Below are 21,756 nucleotides of genomic sequence, written 5' to 3' on the forward strand. Positions count from 1 at the left end.
TATGTTCATCACAGCTTGTGGACTTGTCATTAACTTTTATCTATCGTGGGGTCAAGTCTTTCTATCTCATATAATTATTATTAACATTCTCTATACACAATGTTTACTGCATAACATAAAGATTCACACAACTACTACTACTCCAATCATCTGCAGAGTCGCTTGATCCTCCAACCTTAACAACTGCCCCTCTGGAATTTCTCTTATCAGGGAGAGGTGATGGAGTAAGATAAACAGAGCTTTAACTCTTTCTAGACTCCTACATCTAACTGCAGCATCCTTGTGATATTTACCCTTAATAGGAACACTCAGGTCTCACATTATCAACAACTTAATAATTATTTTTTTCTTACCTGACATTATCACATTGAAAACACCATTTAACAATCAAACTCACTGCAAACCAATCACAGAACTGACATGTACACAAAGAACAGCAAGAATGGACGTTCCCTGTTTACACAAGTTTATACTAAACTTCATTCGTGATCATCTTCATTACAAGTCTATTCATTTCAAGCAAGCAGAGCATCGCTATCAGACTACTACGTTAGAGAGTGAGACACGCACTCCCCCCTCCCTTCTTCTCACTGAACTCTAAAGCTGAAAGGTGGGGGTGAAAGTGAAACAAGCATTCCAATGAAACAGATCGTTTAACCATTTGTGAGCTGACCCCACCACACAGAGCAGCACTCAAGCCATTGTCTGTCATCTTCATTTAATACTACTGTAAACCTTTATTCCTCCACTGTCTCATCCTAGGACTATCTGCATCATGTAATCATCCCTTCTGTCCTGCTGCCTACTATCCCTGATCTTTGTCAGTACTACCGTCACCCATAGCAACCTGTCGCCTCACTACCGTCACCCATAGCAATCTGTCGCCTCACTACTGTCACCCCTAGCAACCTGTCCCCTCACTACAGTCACCCATAGCAACCTGTCGCCTCACTACCGTCACCCATAGCAACCTGTCGCCTCACTACTGTCACCCATAGCAACCTTTCCCCGCACTACTGGACACTTATCTGAAGGAGACCATACATATTCCTCTGCTACGACTAAATATCCTGCAGTATCACCCTGAGCCTACCTTATAGCGCACACTTAAGATAGACCATATATCAAGAAACAGAGGACAGTGATGGAGGGTTCTGACTATTCTTACGCAATTCAGAGAAGGCACTAATCACTGGTGTTGTGTACTACAAGTGCAAGCATTGGGATGCCAGGTAAAGGTACATCTATGGGATGTGAGAAGCCAAGATGGCACCTGGGCAGCGGCCGAAGGTATTACAGTAGGTACTAAAATGGCCGTAGGGACGTGGCCTGACTAAGAGTACTATCAAGCCAGGCAAGCATTTAGCCATGCCTTATTCTTTTGTGTGCAATACCAACAAGTCCCTCATCTGACACATATCTATAATAATCTGTATTTGTATAGCACCATCATATCCCGCAGCGCTTACATAGAGAGGGGGGATACAGAAAGACAAAAGTACAAACATTACAGAACCACGGTTACATAGTAATCAGCTGATGGGAACATTAGGGGTGCGGGTCCTGCTCCAACGAGCTTACATACTACAAGTAATGGGGGGATACAGAAGGTAAAGGGGCTGGAGATGTGCACGGTATGGCGAGGTGGAAAGTGAGGGAGGCTATACACAGACAATGGTCAGACATTAAACTGTGTGACGGCAGAAACGGTATGACTGCAGGAGGGTTTTATGACGGCTAGCATGGCTTGGAGTGAATAAGTCAGGGAGCATATCTACCAGTATGGCGCTCGTCACTCCTTCTATAAAAGTTACACTCAGCGCTCTCCCAGCACCCCCCATCGTGTAGGATCAGGTAATATGATGATCAGCTCTGACAATTTCAGGGCTGTCATCAATAGCATTCCCCAGACTCACCAATACACCGAAAAGAAATGCTATTCCTGTCATTTTTGTCCTTACCGAGGAGGCCCTCGGGGAAGGGGTGTGGATTTCTTCACCGGGTTGAGACGAAGACCACCTAATGTGCCCCCCCCCCCCTCTGTAGCGGGCTAAACCAGACCCCCCACTGCCCCTGCTCTGCCTGTGTTACCTTATTATAGTGTGATTGGTGAATCCAGGTCAGCTGTTCAGCGATCCGTATTGCAGTAGGAGTGGTTAGGAATACCTGGTAAGTACAAATGGGGAAACCTGGTAAGGTCTTTCTCACTTTGGGGTCTTCTAGTTCTCTTTCTTTATCCCCTTGATGAGGACCCAATCACCTGGTGTTATTTCCCTTAGTAATGCTTTAGCCACTGTGGCTACATCTGCTGACCTGTGGGAAACACTTCTACCCACTTGGCTAAAGCATCCATGATAACTAGGCAGTATAGATGAGGGAGTATACTCGCTAAAGGCAATTGCTTGAGCGAGCATTGCCTTTAGCGAGTTTCTCCCCCGCTCGAGACTGCAGGTTCGGGTGTCGGCAGCGGGCACGGAGCTGCGGGGGAGAGTGGGGCGGAAAGGAGGGGAGATCTCTCTTTCCCCCCCGCTCCCTCCTGCTGACAGCCGCTACTCACCGCTCCCCCACGCCGCCACCCGAACATGCAGTCTCGAGCTGGGGAGATACTCACTAAAGGCAATGCTCGCTCGAGCAATTGCCTTTAGCGAGTATACTCGCTCATCTCTACTAGGCAGTATTTCTTACCTTCACATTTGTATAATTCTATGTAGTCCATACAAATGTGTTGGAAGGGATACTGAGGTGTAGGACAGCGCCCCTCCTTGGTCTTATATTCCCTTGTGCATTGTGTTTAGCACAAATAATAGCTTGTAAACCCATAGGCTGTGAACACTTTCCATATGAGTGCTACCATCCCCCCTGTTGAGACATGACACAGGCCATGGCTCAAAACTACTGCACATCTGAAGAACGATTTAGGTAAGATACGGAGATGTACAACCCATCTACAAAGAGTGTATTCAGCATCTACCAGAGATACATCCTGCAGATCTGGTCGGGGTAACACCTTATGTGCCATCTCTCGTAGACAGTTGTATGGAGGACCGTCTTAAGAAATAGGCAGTAAGGTAGATGGATGGAGCGTAGTACATCCCTCAGTTGTCAGGTGTGGCTGTGAGAGCAGTAGTGTCCTGCAGGGGGATGTCTACAAGGACTAAGATATGAGTATAACTAACTGTGTGCAGTATTTGGAGTTTCTACCTGTTTACTTTAAGGCCTTGCTCATAAAGAAACCTGTGTCCCCCCACAATTCTCTCCACTGTCTGCTGCTGGCTACCAACATAAAGTAGTAGCTGACTACCTTTAGGAGGCTGTAACTGGGCTAAGTTTGCTGACATAGCCTGGGAGAAAATTGTTAAACTTTCACAGCAGCCCTGAGGTACTCTGGTGAAGGTATACCTAATTTTATCACAATGTCTCATCTCAACAATTTTACTGGACATATTCGAGACTACATAATCTGACATTCACAGACTTATTTGTCTCTGAGTCGGTTATAACTGGTTCAAAGAGAGATTCCCTGTGGGTCCGGCCATTAACCCCTCTTACCAGGATATGACTATTACTACATTTTACATTGGGTACATATTGGGATGTATTAATGCCCTGGTGGCTCCTGAGCCCACCAGGAAAGTAATCATTCGCCCATTTACCTAGAGATCTATCTTGCCAAGAGATCCTCCAAGTGTTGTACATCCACCCCTCCTAGTCATTTTTTCCCAAAGTACCTGAGAACATCACTAGATTTCCCATAATTCAAACACACATTTAAATCCCTGAGCTGCATCCCACCTCTGCTTCTTCCTCTGCCTCTACTTCCACATCCTCTCGCTGTCCAATGACCTCTCTGACTTTCTTGAACCATCGTATCACATTCTTTCACTTTTCTGCATGTTTTTCATACTCCAAAACATCCTGCAACAATCCCATCCTCAGGGTAACCATGTATCTCATTATATAACCTCCTATTCCTTTCTTTACTCCACTTACAAATGCATTCTTTAATGGCTGATTATATGCAGCATTAGGATCATCTCTCTCTTCCCCTGATTATCCTATGGAAGAGGTCTACCATCTCCTCCCATCCCATTCTAATTTCCTTCTACAGAACTCCAATCTGGCCCTAGAATATTTCTATCTGCTCTCTCTATTTTTCATTCAATTGTAACACCTCATTAACCCTTTGAATTGTTCATCAAACTGTCGGGGGTCTATTTTTATATGGGCGTGACAGTTTGGGGCTTCTTTTAACCAGGCTTCAGCAGCGGATAATCCGTATTTCTGCTGATCTTTAGCTGATTTTGTCTGTATTTTATCACATAATTCTTTACAACTAGGAACTTTTAATTTATTTTTTTTAAATCCATATTTCTTTTCCCACTTATGTCACAATATTTCTAATAAAAATAAAAAAGTTCCTGCGCTCCTTTGGGACCCAATTCCACCAGGAATTGGAATTACCAGTTTATAAGTAAATTAAAAACTTTCTTTATTCCATATTCCAAGTTTTTAATTTACTTATACACTGGTAATTCCAATCCCTGGTGGAATTGGGTCCCAAAGGAGCGCAGGAACTTTTTTATTTTTATTAGATATAGCTTCAGTGGATCACACCTAGAGTGTGATACAGTTTCCTGGCAGCTCTCCCGATATAGCCCGTCGGGATACCGTGGACACACAGGGAGATGACCGGCAGTATGCATTAAAGCGAACCAGGACTTGGAGGTGTAGGTGGGGCTCAGGAGCGGGCTCCACTATACACCGGGTGAGTCCCATTTTGTGTGATTTGTTGCCCATATTGAGATTGCTTCCCATTGTTCGTGGCGCGCTGTCCTGATACATATATTATATGTCACAATATTTGACATAGTCAGGATCTAACTTGTGTATGTACTTCTTATCCCCTTGAAGGACTTCCTGTCGTTGGCAACAACAACAGAGACATGCACAGGAGAATGCCTTACAGTTTGTATTTCCCATTGTTAGTAATTATGTTCTTGACGTGGATTTACAAGACAAACAACATAAAACAAGCCTCTGGCCACTAAAATGTTTAGTGAAAACACAGAGGTTCCTTACCAGAATCAGTGCTTCGCTATATACACGAAGACTACTTCTTGCTTTACAGAGTAGGGCCTGTGAACATTGAACACAATAAGGGGCTTGTCCAAAAACAACCTGCACAGCGAAGTTGGTCCTTAATGTGTCCTAGAGGTCAGTGCCCACGTATCGGATCTGCCTATCTCAATCACTCACACATTCGCTTCATGCAATATAAGACAACAATACAAATATTACATTATGTCAGTAGGCGGCCGCCCTCTTTGTATATTCTTAGTTACTCTATAACGCAATATCAAAGAAAAAGTAGTAGAAAGATAAGAAGTAAAGTTCCTGGACACCCCTGCCGCATGAAGTAATTCTCTCCTGTAGCCTTCTCACAATGGCTATGGTCTCACATAGACTATTGCTATTGCCCCAATTTGTCTATGCTTGCTTCTCATTTACAATACACTTTGTAAATTTTACTAACACTAAAGTATACAGAAGAAAAATTTAACCGTTGTTATACTTACTACACGTTATCTCTAAATTCTCAGGCTAGTTTACTGCTCAGGCCACTGTGTGTGTGGGGGGGTCACGATTACTGCTAAGGCCACTGTGTGTGTGTGTTGGGGGGGGGGGGGTCACGATTACTGCTCAGGCCACTGTGTGTGTGTGGGGCTCACGATTACTGCTTAGGCCACTGCGTGTGTGTGGGGGTCACGATTACTGCTCGGGCCACTGTATGTGTGGGAGGGTCACGATTACTGCTTGGGCCACCGTGTGTGTGGGAGGGTCACGATTACTGCTCGGGCCACTGTGTGTGTGTGGGTCACGATTACTGCTCGGCCCACTATGTGTGTGTGTGGGTCACGATTACTGCTCAGGCCACTGTGTGTGTGTGTGTGTGGGGTGGGTCACAATTACTGCTCGGGCCGCTGTGTGTGTGTTACGATTACTGCTCGGGCCGCTGTGTGTGTGTGTGTGGGGGGGGGGTTACGTTTACTGCTTGGGCTGCTGTGTGTGTGTGGGGGGGGTGAGGTCACAATTGCTGCTCGGACCGCTGTGTGTGTGTGGGGGTCACGATTACTGCTCGGGCCACTGTGTGTGTGGGAGGGCCACGATTACTGCTCGGGCCACCGTGTTTGTGGGAGGGTCACGATTACTGTTCAGGCCACTGTGTGTGTGGGTCACGATTACTGCTCGGCCCACTATGTGTGTGTGGGTCACGATTACTGCTCGGTCCACTATGTATGTGTGTGGGGGGGGGGAGGATTACGATTACTGCTCGGGCTGCTATGTGTGTGTATGGGGGGGCGGGGGTCACGATTACTGCTCGGCCCACTATGTGTGTGTGGGTCACAATTACTGCTCGGCCCACTATGTTTGTGTGTGTGTGGGCGGGGGGTCATGATTACTGCTCAGGCCGCTGTGTGTGTGTGTGTGTGTGTGGGGGGGGGGGTCATAAATACTGCTCGGGTCACTGTGTGTGTGTGTGTGGGGGGGGGGTGTCACGATTTCTGCTCGGGCTGATCTGGATCATATTTTCCTCCAGCAGATTTCAGGGTATTCTGTAGCTTCTTAATTGTATAGTGTGCACACATAATGAAAGAAACCAGTCAGACACAAGTTATCAGCCCTGAATCTCAACCAGCTTTCTCTCGAGTTACAGAGCCTCAGGTCTTTATTGTAACAACTGCCCTTTATGGGCGTGCAACAGATTACATCAGTAACATATACATATTCTTATTCGCTAGGTCATATAGAATTCCCTGCCTCCCTGCCCACCTTCTCTCAAGTCCAGTGTAGTGTGGACTCTGTCCTCTCAGCATGCGGTCTAGCTGAAGGAATTTCTGTGTGCGTGGCAGTCCCTGTTCAGAAGTTTCAATGTTATTTAAAAAGTTTCTGTGTGGGGGCAGGGCTGGGGAAACATCCAGGATGAACACAATCAATACATATAGCACTGTGATTTAACACTTTCCTTATGCAGCAGAGTTCCACATTAGGCTGAAGTTATAAAACACACATCTTTCACCATGACATTGTCCAGCAACTACCATAATGAAATTGTGCAGTCATTAGCCTCTATAGAGTTAAATCACTACAGCTGCGTAATACTATCAGTTCATTACAAATCAATAGATGATTACTGCTCGGCCAGCTATGTGCGTGTGGGGTCACGATACTGTTCGGGTCACTGTGTGTGTAGGGGGTCACGATTACTGCTCGTGCCACTGTCTGTGTGGGGGGTCAAGATTACTGCTCGGGCCACCATGTGTGTGGGTGGGTCACGATTACAGCTCAGCCCACCGTTTGTGTGTGTGTGTGGGGAGGGGGTCATTTTTATTGCTCGGGCCACCGTCTGTGTGTGTGTGTATGTGTGGGGGGCACGATTACTGTTCGGGCCACAGTCTGTGTGTGTGTGTGTGGGGGGGGGGTCACGATTACTGCTCTGGCTACTGTGTGTGTGCGTGGGGGTCACGATTACTGCTTGGGCCGCTGTGTGTGTGTGTGGAAGGGGGTCATAATTATTGTTCGGGCTGCCGTGTGTGTGGGGGGTCACGATTACTGCTCGGGCCGCTGTGTGTGTGTGGCGGTTACGATTACTGCTCGGGTCGCTGTGTGTATGGGTGTCACGATTACTGCTCGGGCCGCTGTGAGTGTAGGGAGTCACGATTACTGCTCAGGCCACTGTGTGTGTGTGGGGGGGGTATCGATTACTGCTCGGGCCGCTGTGTGTGTGTGTGGGGGGGGGGGTCACGATTACTGCTCGGGCCGCTGTGTGTGTGTGTGTGGCGGGGTCACGATTACCGCTCCGGCCACTGTGTGTGTGTGTGTGGGGGTCACGATTACCGCTCGGGCTGCTGTGTGTGTGTGGGAGGGGTCACGATTACTGCTCCGGCCGCTGTGTGTGTGTGGGGGTCACGATTACTGCTCGGGCCACTGTGTGTGTGGGGAAGGGTCGGGTCACAATTACCACTCGGGCCACTGTGTGTGTGTCGGAGGTCACGATTACCGCTCGGGCCACTGTGTGTATGTGTGGAGTCACGATTACTGCTAAGGCCACTGTGTGTGTGTGGGGGGGGTCACGATTACTGCTCGGGCCACTGCGTGTGGAGGGGGTATCGATTACTGCTCGGGCCACTGTGTGTGTGGGGGGGGGGGTCACAATTACTGCTCGGGCTACTGTGTGTGTATTGGGGGGTCACCATTACTGCCCGGGCCACTGTGTGTGTGTGTGGGGTCACCATTACTGCTCGGGCCACTGTGTGTGTGTGGAGGGGTCACGATTACTGCTTGGGCCACTGTGTGTGGGGGTGGGGGGTCACGATTACTGCTACGGCCCCGTGTGTGTGTGGGGGGTCACGATTACTGCTCGGGCCGCTGTGAGTGTAGGGGGTCACGATTACTGCTCGGGCCGCTGTGTGTGTGTGGGGGGGGGTCACGATTACTGCTCGGACCGCTGTGTGTGTCTCGGGTCACGATTACTGCTCCGGCCACTGTGTGTGTGGCGGGGGTCAAGATTACTGCTCCGGCCACTGTGAGTGTAGGGGGGCAAGATTACTACTTGGGCCAACGTGTGTGTGGGGGTCACGATTACTGCTCGAGCCACCGTCTGTGTGTGTGTGGTGGGGGGGGGGGGTGTCACGATTACTGCTCAGGCCACTGTGTGTGTGGGGGGGAGGTCACGATTACCGTTTGGGCCACTGTGTGTGTGTTGGGGGGGGGGGTCATGATTACCGCTCGGGCCACTGTGTGTGTGTGTGTGGGGGGGGGGGTCACGATTACCGCTGGGGCCACTGTGTGTGTGTGTGGGGGGTCACTATTACTGCTCGGGCCGCTGTGTGTGTGTGTGTGGGGGGGGGTCACGATTACTGCTCGGGCCACTGTGTGTGTGTTTGAGGGTCACGATTACTGCTCGGGCTACTGTGTGTGTGTGGTTGGGGGTCACGATTACCGCTCGGGCCACTGTGTGTGTGTGTGTGTGGGGGGGGGTACGATTACCGCTCTGGCTACTGTGTGTGTGTGTGGGGTCACGATTACTGCTCGGGCCACTGTGTGTGTGTGTGTGGGGGGGTCACGATTACTGCTCGGGCCGCTGTGTGTGTGTGTGTGGGGGTCACGATTACTGCTCGGGCCACTGTGTGTGTGTTTGAGGGTAACGATTACAGCTCGGGCTACCGTGTGTGTGTGTGTGGGTCATGATTACTGCTCGGGCCACCGTGTGTGTGTGTGGGGGGGGGGGGTTACGATTACTGCTCGGGCTGCTGTGTGTGTGTGTGGGGGGGTCACAATTGCTGCTCAGACCGCTGTGTGTGTGGGGGTCACGATTACCGCTCGGGCCAACGTGTGTGTATGTGGGGGTTAAGATTACTGCTCGGGCCACCTTGTGTGTGTGTGTGTGTGTGGGGGTCACGAACACTGCTCGGGCCACCGTGTGTGTGTGGGGGGGGGTCACGATTACTGCTCAGGACACCGTGTGTGTGTGTGGGGGGGTCACGATTACTGCTCGGGCCGCTGTGTGTGTGTGGGGTCACGATTACTGCTCGGGCCACTGTGTGTGTGTGTGTGTGTGTGGAGGGGGGTGGGTCACGATTACTGCTCTGGCCGCTGTATGTGTGTGGGGGGGGGTCACGATTACTGCTCGGGCCACTGTGTGTGTGTGTGAGGGTCACGATTACTGCTCGGGCTACCGTGTGTGGGGGGTCACGATTACTGCTCGGGCCACCGTTTGTGTGTGTGTGTTGGGTTACGATTACTGCTCGGGCTGCTGTGTGTGTGTGGGGGGGGGGTCACAATTGCTGCTCGGACTGCTGTGTGTGTGTGGGGGTGACGATTACTGCTCGGGCCACTGTGTGTGTGATCACGATTACTGCTCGGGCCACTGTGTGTGTGTGTGTGGGGGGGGTCACGATTACTGCTCGGGCGGCTGTGTGTGTGTGTGTGCGGGGGTCACGATCACTGCTCGGGCCACTGTGTGTGTTTTTGAGGGTAACGATTACTGCTCGGGCTACCGTGTGTGTGTTTGAGGGTCACGATTACTGCTCGGGCTACCGTATGTGTGTGTTTGTGTGTGTGTGTGGGTCACGATTACTGCTTGGGCCACCATGTGTGTGTGTGTGTGGGGGGGGGTTACGATTACTGCTCGGGCTGCTGTGTGTGAGTGGGGGGGGTCACAATTGCTGCTCGGAACGCTGTGTGTGTGGGGGTCACGATTACCGCTCGGGCCACTGTGTGTGTGAGGGTCACGATTACTGCTCGGGCCAACGTGTGTGTATGTGGGGGTTATGATTACTGCTCGGGCCACCGTGTGTGTGTGGGGGGGGGTCACGATTACTGCTCAGGACACCATGTGTGTGTGTGTGTGTGGGGTCACGATTACTGCTCGGGCCACCGTGTGTGTGTGTGTGGGGGGGGGGTCACGATTACTGCTCAGGACACCGTGTGTGTGTGTGGGGGGGTCACGATTACTGCTCGGGCCGCTGTGTGTGTGTGTGGGGTCACGATTACTGCTCGGGCCACTGTGTGCGTGTGTGGGGTCCCGATTACTGCTCTGGCCGCTGTGTGTGTGTGTGAGGGTCACGATTACTGCTCGGGCTACCGTGTGTGGGGGGGGTCACGATTACTGCTCGGGCCACCGTTTGTGTGTGTGTGTTGGGTTACGATTACTGCTCGGGCCGCTGTGTGTGTGTGTGGGGTCACGATTACTGCTCGGGCCACTGTGTGTGTGTGTGGGGTCCCGATTACTGCTCTGGCCGCTGTGTGTGTGTGTGAGGGTCACGATTACTGCTCGGGCTACCGTGTGTGGGGGGTCACGATTACTGCTCGGGCCACCGTTTGTGTGTGTGTGTTGGGTTACGATTACTGCTCGGGCTGCTGTGTGTGTGTGTGGGGGGGGTCACAATTGCTGCTCGGACTGCTGTGTGTGTGTGGGGGTGACGATTACTGCTCGGACCACAGTGTGTGTGAGGGTCACGATTACTGCTCGGGCCAACGTGTGTGTGTGTTGGGTTACGATTACTGCTCGGGCTGCTGTGTGTGTGTGTGTGTGGGTCACAATTGCTGCTTGGGCCACTGTGTGTGTGAGGGTCACGATTACTGCTCAGGCCACCATGTGTGAGTGTGTGTATGTGTGTGTGGGGAAGGGGGGGTCACGATTACTGCTCGGGCCAACGTCTGTGTTGATGTTTGTGTATGTGTGGGAGGTCATGATTACTGCTCGGGCCACCGTGTGTGTGTGTGGGGGTGTCACGATTACTGCTCAGGACACCGTGCGTGTGTGTGTGTGTGTGGTGGGGGGTCACGATTACTGCTCGGGCCACTGTCTGTGTGTGTGTGTGTGTGTGGGGGGTGTTATGATTACTGTTCAGGACACCGTGTGTGTGTGTGGGGGGGTCACGATTACTGCTCAGGACACCGTGTGTGTGTATGTGGGGGGGGGGGGTTACGATTACTGCTCGGGCCGCTGTGTGTGTGTGTCTGTGGGGGGGGGGGTCAGGATTATTGCTCGGGCCGCTGTGTGTGTGCGGGGGGGGGGGGGGTCATGATTATTGCTCGGGTAGCCGGTGCGTGGGGGGTCACGATACTGTTCGGGCCGCTGTATGTATGGGGGTCACGATTACTGCTCGGGCCGCTCTGTGTGTGGGGGTCACGATTACTGCTCGGGCCGCTGTGAGTGTAGGGGGTCACGATTACTGCTCGGGCCGCTGTGTGTGTGTGTGTATGGGGGGGTCTCGATTAACGCTCGGGCCGCTGTGTGTGTGGGTCACGATTACCGCTCGGGCCACTGTTGTGTGTGTGTCTGGGTGGGTAACGATTACTGCTCAGGATGCTGTGTGTGTGTGTAGGTGGGTCACGATTACTGCTCGGGCCGCTGTGAGTATGTGGGGGTCACGATTACTGCTCGGGCCGCTATGTGTGTGTGTGGGTCACGATTACTGCTCGGGCCGCTGTGTGTGTGTGGGGGTCACGATTACTGCTCGGGCCGCTGTATGTGGGGGGGGGTCACGATCACTACTCGGGCCACTGTGTGTGTATGGGGGGTCACGATTACCGCTCAGGCCACTGTGTGTGTGTGGGGGGGGGTCAAGATTACCGCTCGGGCCACTGTGTGTCTGTGTGTGTGTGTGTGGGGTCACGATTACTGCTCGGGCCGATGTGAGTGTAGGGGGTCACGATTACTGCTCGGGCCGCTGTGTGTGTGTGTGGGGGGGGTCACGATTACTGCTCGGGCCACTGTGTGTGTGTGGGGGTGTCACGATAACTGCTCGGGCCACTGTGTATGGGGGGGTCACGATTACCGCTCGGGCCACTGTGTGTGTGAGGGAGGTCACGATTACCGCTCGGGCCACTGTGTGTGTGTGTGTGGGGGGGGGATCACGATTACCGCTCGGGCGACTGTGTGTGGGGGGGGGGGGGTTCACGATTACTGCTCGGGCCACTGTGTGTGTGTGGAGGGGGTCACGATTACTGCCCAGGATACTGTGTGTGTGTGTGTGGGCGGGGTCACGATTACTGCTCGGGCCACTGTGTGTGTGTGTGTGGGGTGGAAATAATTACTGCTCGGGCCACTGTGTGTGTGTGTGTGGGGGGGGGGTCACGATTACTGCTCGGGCCACTGTGTGTGGGGGGGGGTCACGATTTGTGCGCGGGCCACTGTGTTTGTGAGGGTCACGATTACTGCTCGGGGCCACTCTTGTGTGTGTGTCTGTGTCACGATTACTGCTCGGGCCACTGTGTGTGTGTGGTGGAGAGGGGGGAAAGGGGGGGGTCATGATTACTGCTTGGGCCACTGTGTGTTTGGGGTCAGGATTACTGCTCGGGCCACTGTGTGTGTGTGGGGGTCATGATTACTGCTCGGGCAGCTGTGTGTGTGGGGGGTCACGATTACTGCTCGGGCCACTGTGTGTGTGGGGGGGTCACGATTACTGCCCAGGATACTGTGTGTGTGGGGGGGGGTCACGATCACAGCTCGGGCCACTGTGTGTGTGTGTGTGGGGGGGCATGATTACTGCTCGGGCCACTGTGTGTGTGTATGGGGGGGGGTCACGATTACTGCTCGGGCCACTGTGTGTGTGAGGATCACGATTACTGCTCGGGCCACCGTGTGTGTGTGTCTGTGTCACGATTACTGCTCGGGCCACTGTGTGTGTGGGGGGGAGGTGGAAAGGTGGGGGTCACGATTACTGCTTGGGCCACTGTGTGTGGGGGTTCACGATTTGTGCGCGGGCCACTGTGTTTGTGAGGGTCACAATTACTGCTCGGGCCACCGTGTGTGTGCGTGTCTGTGTCACGATTACTGCTCGGGCCACAGTGTGTGTGTGGTGGAGAGGGGGGAAAGGGGGGGCTCATGATTACTGGTCGGGCCACTGTGTGTGTGGGGGGTCATAATTACTGCTCGGGCCGCTGTGTGTGTGGGGGGTCACGATTACTGCTCGGGCTGCTGTGTGTGTGCGGGGTCACGATTACTGCTCGGGCCGCTGTGTGTGTGCGGGGTCACGATTACTGCTCGGGCAGCTGTGTGTGTGCGGGGTTACGATTACTGCTTGGGCCGCTGTGTGTGTGCGGGGTCACGATTACTGCTCGGGCCGCTGTGTGTGTGTGTGTGGGCCACGATTACTGCTCGGGCCACCGTGTGTGTGTGGGGGGGGGTCACGATTACTGCTCGGGCCACTGTCTGTGTGTGTGTGTGTGTGTGGGGGGTGTTATGATTACTGTTCAGGACACCGTGTGTGTGTGTGGGGGGGTCACGATTACTGCTCAGGACACCGTGTGTGTGTATGTGGGGGGGGGGGGTTACGATTACTGCTCGGGCCGCTGTGTGTGTGTGTCTGTGGGGGGGGGGGTCAGGATTATTGCTCGGGCCGCTGTGTGTGTGCGGGGGGGGGGGGGGTCATGATTATTGCTCGGGTAGCCGGTGCGTGGGGGGTCACGATACTGTTCGGGCCGCTGTATGTATGGGGGTCACGATTACTGCTCGGGCCGCTCTGTGTGTGGGGGTCACGATTACTGCTCGGGCCGCTGTGAGTGTAGGGGGTCACGATTACTGCTCGGGCCGCTGTGTGTGTGTGTGTATGGGGGGGTCTCGATTAACGCTCGGGCCGCTGTGTGTGTGGGTCACGATTACCGCTCGGGCCACTGTTGTGTGTGTGTCTGGGTGGGTAACGATTACTGCTCAGGATGCTGTGTGTGTGTGTAGGTGGGTCACGATTACTGCTCGGGCCGCTGTGAGTATGTGGGGGTCACGATTACTGCTCGGGCCGCTATGTGTGTGTGTGGGTCACGATTACTGCTCGGGCCGCTGTGTGTGTGTGGGGGTCACGATTACTGCTCGGGCCGCTGTATGTGGGGGGGGGTCACGATCACTACTCGGGCCACTGTGTGTGTATGGGGGGTCACGATTACCGCTCAGGCCACTGTGTGTGTGTGGGGGGGGGTCAAGATTACCGCTCGGGCCACTGTGTGTCTGTGTGTGTGTGTGTGGGGTCACGATTACTGCTCGGGCCGATGTGAGTGTAGGGGGTCACGATTACTGCTCGGGCCGCTGTGTGTGTGTGTGGGGGGGGGTCACGATTACTGCTCGGGCCACTGTGTGTGTGTGGGGGTGTCACGATAACTGCTCGGGCCACTGTGTATGGGGGGGTCACGATTACCGCTCGGGCCACTGTGTGTGTGTGAGGGAGGTCACGATTACCGCTCGGGCCACTGTGTGTGTGTGTGTGGGGGGGGGATCACGATTACCGCTCGGGCGACTGTGTGTGGGGGGGGGGGGTTCACGATTACTGCTCGGGCCACTGTGTGTGTGTGGAGGGGGTCACGATTACTGCCCAGGATACTGTGTGTGTGTGTGTGGGCGGGGTCACGATTACTGCTCGGGCCACTGTGTGTGTGTGTGTGGGGTGGAAATAATTACTGCTCGGGCCACTGTGTGTGTGTGTGTGGGGGGGGGGTCACGATTACTGCTCGGGCCACTGTGTGTGGGGGGGGGTCACGATTTGTGCGCGGGCCACTGTGTTTGTGAGGGTCACGATTACTGCTCGGGCCACCTTGTGTGTGTGTCTGTGTCACGATTACTGCTCGGGCCACTGTGTGTGTGTGGTGGAGAGGGGGGAAAGGGGGGGGTCATGATTACTGCTTGGGCCACTGTGTGTTTGGGGTCAGGATTACTGCTCGGGCCACTGTGTGTGTGTGGGGGTCATGATTACTGCTCGGGCAGCTGTGTGTGTGGGGGGTCACGATTACTGCTCGGGCCACTGTGTGTGTGGGGGGGTCACGATTACTGCCCAGGATACTGTGTGTGTGGGGGGGGGTCACGATCACAGCTCGGGCCACTGTGTGTGTGTGTGTGGGGGGGCATGATTACTGCTCGGGCCACTGTGTGTGTGTATGGGGGGGGGTCACGATTACTGCTCGGGCCACTGTGTGTGTGAGGATCACGATTACTGCTCGGGCCACCGTGTGTGTGTGTCTGTGTCACGATTACTGCTCGGGCCACTGTGTGTGTGGGGGGGAGGTGGAAAGGTGGGGGTCACGATTACTGCTTGGGCCACTGTGTGTGGGGGTTCACGATTTGTGCGCGGGCCACTGTGTTTGTGAGGGTCACAATTACTGCTCGGGCCACCGTGTGTGTGCGTGTCTGTGTCACGATTACTGCTCGGGCCACAGTGTGTGTGTGGTGGAGAGGGGGGAAAGGGGGGGCTCATGATTACTGGTCGGGCCACTGTGTGTGTGGGGGGTCATAATTACTGCTCGGGCCGCTGTGTGTGTGGGGGGTCACGATTACTGCTCGGGCTGCTGTGTGTGTGCGGGGTCACGATTACTGCTCGGGCCGCTGTGTGTGTGCGGGGTCACGATTACTGCTCGGGCAGCTGTGTGTGTGCGGGGTTACGATTACTGCTTGGGCCGCTGTGTGTGTGCGGGGTCACGATTACTGCTCGGGCCGCTGTGTGTGTGTGTGTGGGCCACGATTACTGCTCGGGCCACCGTGTGTGTGTGGGGGGGGGTCACGATTACTGCTCGGGCCACTTTGTGTGTGTGGGGGGGTCACGATTACTGCTCGGGCCACTGCGTTTGTGTGGGGGGGGGGGTCACGATTACTGCTCGGGCCACTGTGTGTGTGTGTGTGTATGGGGGGGGGCACGATTACTGCTCGGGCCACTGTGTGTGTGTGGGTCATGATTACTGCTCGGACCACTGTGTGTGTGAGGGTCACGATTACTGCTCGTGCCACCGTGTGTGTGTGTCTGGGTCACGATTACTGCTCGGGCCACTGTGTGTGTGGGGGTCACGATTACTGCTCGGTCCACTATGTGTGGGGGGGGTCACGAATACTGCTCGGGCCACCGTGTGTGTGTGTCTGGGTCACGATTACTGCTCGGGCCACTGTGTGTGTGGGGGGGGTCACGATTACTGCTCCGGCCGCTGTGTGTGTGTTTGGGGTATACGATTACCTCTCGGGCCGCTGTGTGTGTGTGGGGGTCACGATTACTGCTTAGGCCGCTGTGTGTGTGTGTGGGGGGGGGGGGTCACGATTACCGCTCGGGCCGCTGTGTGTGTGGGGGGGAGGTCACGATTACCGCTCGGGCCAATGTGTGTGTGTGTGGGGGGGTCACGATTACTGCCCAGGATACTGTGTGTGTGTGTGGGGGGGGTCACGATTACTGCTCGGGCCACTGTGTGTGTGTGTGTGGGGGGGGGGTCATAATTACTGCTCGGGCCACTGTGTGTGTGTGGGGGGGGGGTCACGATTAGTGCGCGGGCCACTGTGTTTGTGAGGGTCACGATTACTGCTCGGGCCACCGTGTGTGTGTGTCTGTGTCACGATTACTGCTCGGGTCACTGTGTGTGTGTGGTGGAGAGGGGGGAAAGGGGGGGGGTCATGATTACTGCTTGGGCCACTGTGTGTTTGGGGTCAGGATTACTGCTCGGGCCACTGTGTGTGTGTGGGGGGGTCACGATTACTGCTCAGGCTGCTGTGTGTGTACGGGGTCAACGGGGTCACGATTACTGCTCGGGCCGCTGTGTGTGTGCGGGGTCACGATTACTGCTCGGGCCGCTGTGTGTGTGTGTGTGTGGGCCACGATTACTGCTCGGGCCACTGTGTGTGTATCACGATTACTGCTCGGGCCACTGTGTGTGTGTAGTCCGCCCATTCCAGTAATTACTTTAGTTGCCCACTTTTGTACCCGCTCAAGCTGGGATATGTCTTTCTTGAGTATTGGTGCCCAAAACTGTCCACAATATCCCATGTGTGATCTGACCAGTGCCTTGTACAGAGAAGGAAAAATATTCTCGTCATGCGACCTCTTTTGACGCCGGTTGCTCCAGTTAACCCCGTAATGACATGGCCTATTTTGGGCTTGAGGCTGGATTCAGACGAGAATATATCGGCTGGGTTTTAACGCCCAGCCAATATACATCGTCTCTCTCTGCAGGGGGGAGCCTGGAAGAGCCAGGAGCAGTGCTCTGAGCTCCCGCCCCTCTGCACTATTTGCAAAGGGGAGAAGCGGGGTGGGGGCGGGGCTAATTCGAGAAACTTAGCCCCGCCCCTGTCTCGACGCCTTTCATTGCAAATAGTGCAGAGGGGCGGAGAGGGGATGGCAAGGAGGCAGAGAGGGGGCGGGAGCTTAGTTCCTGCTCCTGGCTCTTCCATCCTCCCCCCCCCCCGCAGATGAGGACTCCGTATATCGGCTCGGCGTGAAAACAGAGCCGATATACGGTCGTGTGTATGCACCTTAAGGACGCAAGGATTTTTGGCGGATTTTCTTCATTATCAAAAGTCATAACTTTTTTATTTTTCCATCGACGCGGCCATATAAGGGCTTGTTTTTTGCATGACGAACTAGTTTTTATCGGTGCAACTTTTGGGTACATTGACTATATTGTAAAACTTTTATTATTTTTTTTATGATAACAGGGAGAGAAAACGCATCAATTCTGCTATAGATTTTTGGGGAGTTTTTTTTTACAGTGTTAATCATGCAGCATAAATGACACAATACATTTTTTCTGTGGGACGGTACGGTTACAACAATACCAAAATTCTTACTTTTTTTAGGTTTTTCCACTTTTTTTGCAATAAAAACCCTTTTTTTGGAAATCTTTTTTTTTCTAAATCACAGCATTCAAAGTCCTGTAATTTTTTTTATTTTTTTATGTACAGAGCTCTATGAGGGCTTATATTTTGTGAGAGGAGCTGTACCATTTTGGGGTTACATACAGCTCTTTTGATCACTTTTATTGCGGTTTTAGGGAGGCAAAATGCTAGAAATTAGAATTTTGCCTCAGTTTTTTAGCGGTTTTTTAATGCTTTTTTTCTGTGCACAGTCAAAAGCATGTGCAGCTTATTGTACGCATCATTACGGACGCGACAATACAAAATATGTGCCATTTTCATTTTTCTTTAACCTTTTTTTATGCTAATATGCTACTGCCATGCCTTATCGCTTATACAGCGATCTTAGGCACTGGCAACACAGGACGCCAGTGTCTGGCATCCTGTTGCCATGGCAACAGGCCGTGATCTACATAGATCGTGGCAGGGAAGGGGTTAACAGTGGGGGTCGCATATCCGATGCACCCCCGCTGCTGCAGCAGGAGGCTGGCTGTGACTGATGGCCGTCTCCCACTGCGGGATAGCGCGAGATCACATGTGATCTCGCGCTATCCCCAGGACGTAAGTTTACACCCTGTTGCAGGAAGGGGTTGAAGGGGTTTTCTCATTAGGAAAAAAATCAATACTTGCCTATTCCTCCCCAGGCAGTCTTCTTACCTCATCCTCTCCTCACCGATCCTCTCCTGGCCCCTCCAGTCCCCTGGGCCACGTCACCTCCAGCCATCCGGATCCTCTACTTCCTGTTTTGGAGCGTCCATTAGCTGCAGTGAATGTTATGAGTGACGTAGGTTTCACTGCCTAGCAGGGAATGCTGAATCCTCTGCAGCCTGCTTTAGTGCACATTCGCGTTTTTTGTTGTTAGTGTTTCATACAGTATAGTATATGATACACTAGCGGTGAGACATTACACATCCGCAGTCGCGCTAAAGCAGGCTGCCTGGGATTCAGCATTCCCTGCTAGGCAGTGAACTCCATGTCACTAGTGACTGGGTACACTGACCCGCAGGAAGCAGAATGCCGGCAATGTGTGCTACGTCACAGGAAGAAGAGGATTCGGCCGACTGGAGGAGCCAGGAGAAGATCATTGAGGTGAAGATCTGGTAAGACTGACTGGGGGGAATAGGTAAGAGGTTTTTTTTAATGACAATCCTTTAAAGTTTACAGGCCACAAACTTCATGTGTTTTATTTATTTTACACGCTTTTTAGCTGCTCATGTTTTTCACACAATGCTGTGTGTCATGTAGTGGGCAGGAGGAGAGAGGAGAAGGGACAATACCTCTCGATCCCGCCTCTGTCCTTGATCACTGTGCGATATTGCAAACTTAAAGTCGTTAGAATACAGGCTGATTTATACACAGCTTTCCCGGACTTCTGCACGCATGTGAATCAAAAGCTCAAATCATCCCCCTGATCCGTTCTAACGCACTCCAGAGCTCTTCAATACTCCTACAAATAAACCTGCCACCACCAGCTTTGGTATTGGTAAACTGGAAGCCGAATTATGAACACAAACTTCAGCGTTATGGTTTGTTGTAAAACGGACAAGGCTGACTTTTAAATTGCAGATTTAATCTAGAAAAGGCCTCGCAGTGCAATATATCTGATTTGTACAAAAATATAAAAAGGTTGTTCACGGGGCATAAGGAAATACAGTAGGATACACAACGCAGATTTTTAAAATAAACTGGGGAAAATAAAAGAAAGATATCGGATTTGGATGTTGGTCCAATGTTCCAATACATGCAGAGTCACTGAAGTGAATGGGACAGCCTTACGCCAAGGCGTATCTCTGTAGGATCTCACAATTTGGGGTCTGTAGGGTCCTACATTATAAACGGACCCTCAGAACACTCCTTACCTTGCTCCCTCTGATGTCACTCTGGAGGGTTGGGGTGGAGTCCTGTATTCCTGGGGAAAAATCATAATTCCCCGTTTTCGGAAAGCCCCCCCTCAAACCTGAATATGGGCGTGGCACATTTTTAGTCCTGATTTTACATATGGTTTGAGCCCATACACGGATGGGTTGGCATCCATATTTTCCCAAATATGCAGTTCTGGGTGCTCTGAGCCTTTTTATTTTGCTTGGCTGGTGAGCCCGATGCTAAATATATAATATATATCTGGCTAAGACCTTCATACGACCAAATATCCTTTATTAAATGATTTCCTTCTGATGTAAAATTGGGCACCAGGATGTCTGCGTGAACCATCCAAGGTGCCAATCCGTGCCAGTGGGTGCCTATTTAGCATCTCCTTGTCAGTAGCAAAGGGTTTTGTGTCCTCCTGTACATCAAAGGCTTGCCAGATACAAAAGAGAGGAATAAGACTTTAGAACACTGAATTCATCCAGCTTTCCCACGGCCTGACAAATGACAACCATAACATGGAAGCTGATATAGGCCCAAGGCCTGACACATACAATGTCTGACAGCCTGAAGTCTCTACACCACCCTGTGCTACTTATCCAGGAAACTGCCATCCAGAACTCATTATGGTGAACAGGGTCTGTCCAGTACCTTATCCTCTGTATAAGAATAGTAAGTCCTAGTGACTGAAGGACCTGATCCCTCTGACCACCAGGATGTAGACTCCTCTGTATAAAAATAGTAAGTCCTAGTGGCTGAAGGACTAGATCCCTATGACCACCAGGATGTAGACTCCTCTGTAGAAGAATAGTAAGTCCTAGTGGCTGAAGGAGCAGATCCCTCTGACCACCAGGTTGTAGACTCCTCTGTATGAGAATAGTAAGTCCTAGCCACTGAAGGACCAAATCCCTCTCACCACCAGCATGTAGACTCCTCTGTATAAGTATAATAAGAGCTACCAGCTGAAGGACCAGATCCTTCTGACCACCAGAAGGTAGACTCCTCTGTATAAGAATAGTAAGTCCTAGTGGCTGAAGGACCAGATCCCTCTGAGCACCAGGATGTAGACTCCTCTGTAGAAGAATAGTAAGTCCTAGTGACTGAAGGACCAGATCCCTCTGACCAGAAGGATGTAGAATCCTCTGTATAAGAATAGTAAGTCCGTGCTGCTGAAGCAGCAGATCCTTCTGACCACCAGGATGTAGACTCCTCTATGTAAGAAGAGTAACTCTTAGTAGATGGAGCAGATTCTTTTGACCACCAGGTTGTTGACTCCTCTCTGTAAGAATAGTTAGTCCTAGTGTCTGAAGGACCAGATTCCTCTTACCACCAGGATGTAGACTCCTCTGTAGAAGAATAGTAAGTCCTAGTGGCTGAAGGAGCAGATCCCTCTGACCACCAGGTTGTAGACTCCTCTGTATAAGAATAGTAAGTCCTAGCCACTGAAGGACCAAATCCCTCTCACCACCAGCATGTAGACTCCTCTGTATAAGTTTAATAAGAGCTACCAGCTGAAGGACCAGATCCTTCTGAACACCAGAATGTAGACTCCTCTGTATAAGAATAGTAAGTCCTAGTGACTGAAGGACCAAATCCCTCTGACCAGAAGGATGTAGACTCCTCTATGTAAGAATAGTAACTCTTAGTAGATGGAGAAGATTCTTCTGACCACCAGGTTGTTGACTCCTCTGTGTAAGAATAGTTAGTCCTAGCGGCTGAAGGACCAAATTCCT

The 21,756-nt window shown here is 52.3% G+C and overlaps 1 protein-coding gene across 1 annotated transcript in view; it reads left to right on the forward strand.

Annotated features, from left to right (window-relative positions):
• LOC136598681 (zinc finger protein 547-like) overlaps positions 1-21,756 on the forward strand; it is a gene marked incomplete at its 3' end in the record, with an annotated part of 70,593 nt that overhangs the window by 35,195 nt on the left and 13,642 nt on the right. The gene's annotated exons all lie outside the window — the stretch shown is intronic.

The sequence above is a fragment of the Eleutherodactylus coqui genome, unplaced genomic scaffold (genome assembly GCF_035609145.1).
Source record: "Eleutherodactylus coqui strain aEleCoq1 unplaced genomic scaffold, aEleCoq1.hap1 HAP1_SCAFFOLD_225, whole genome shotgun sequence".
Classification (NCBI taxonomy): domain Eukaryota; kingdom Metazoa; phylum Chordata; class Amphibia; order Anura; family Eleutherodactylidae; genus Eleutherodactylus; species Eleutherodactylus coqui.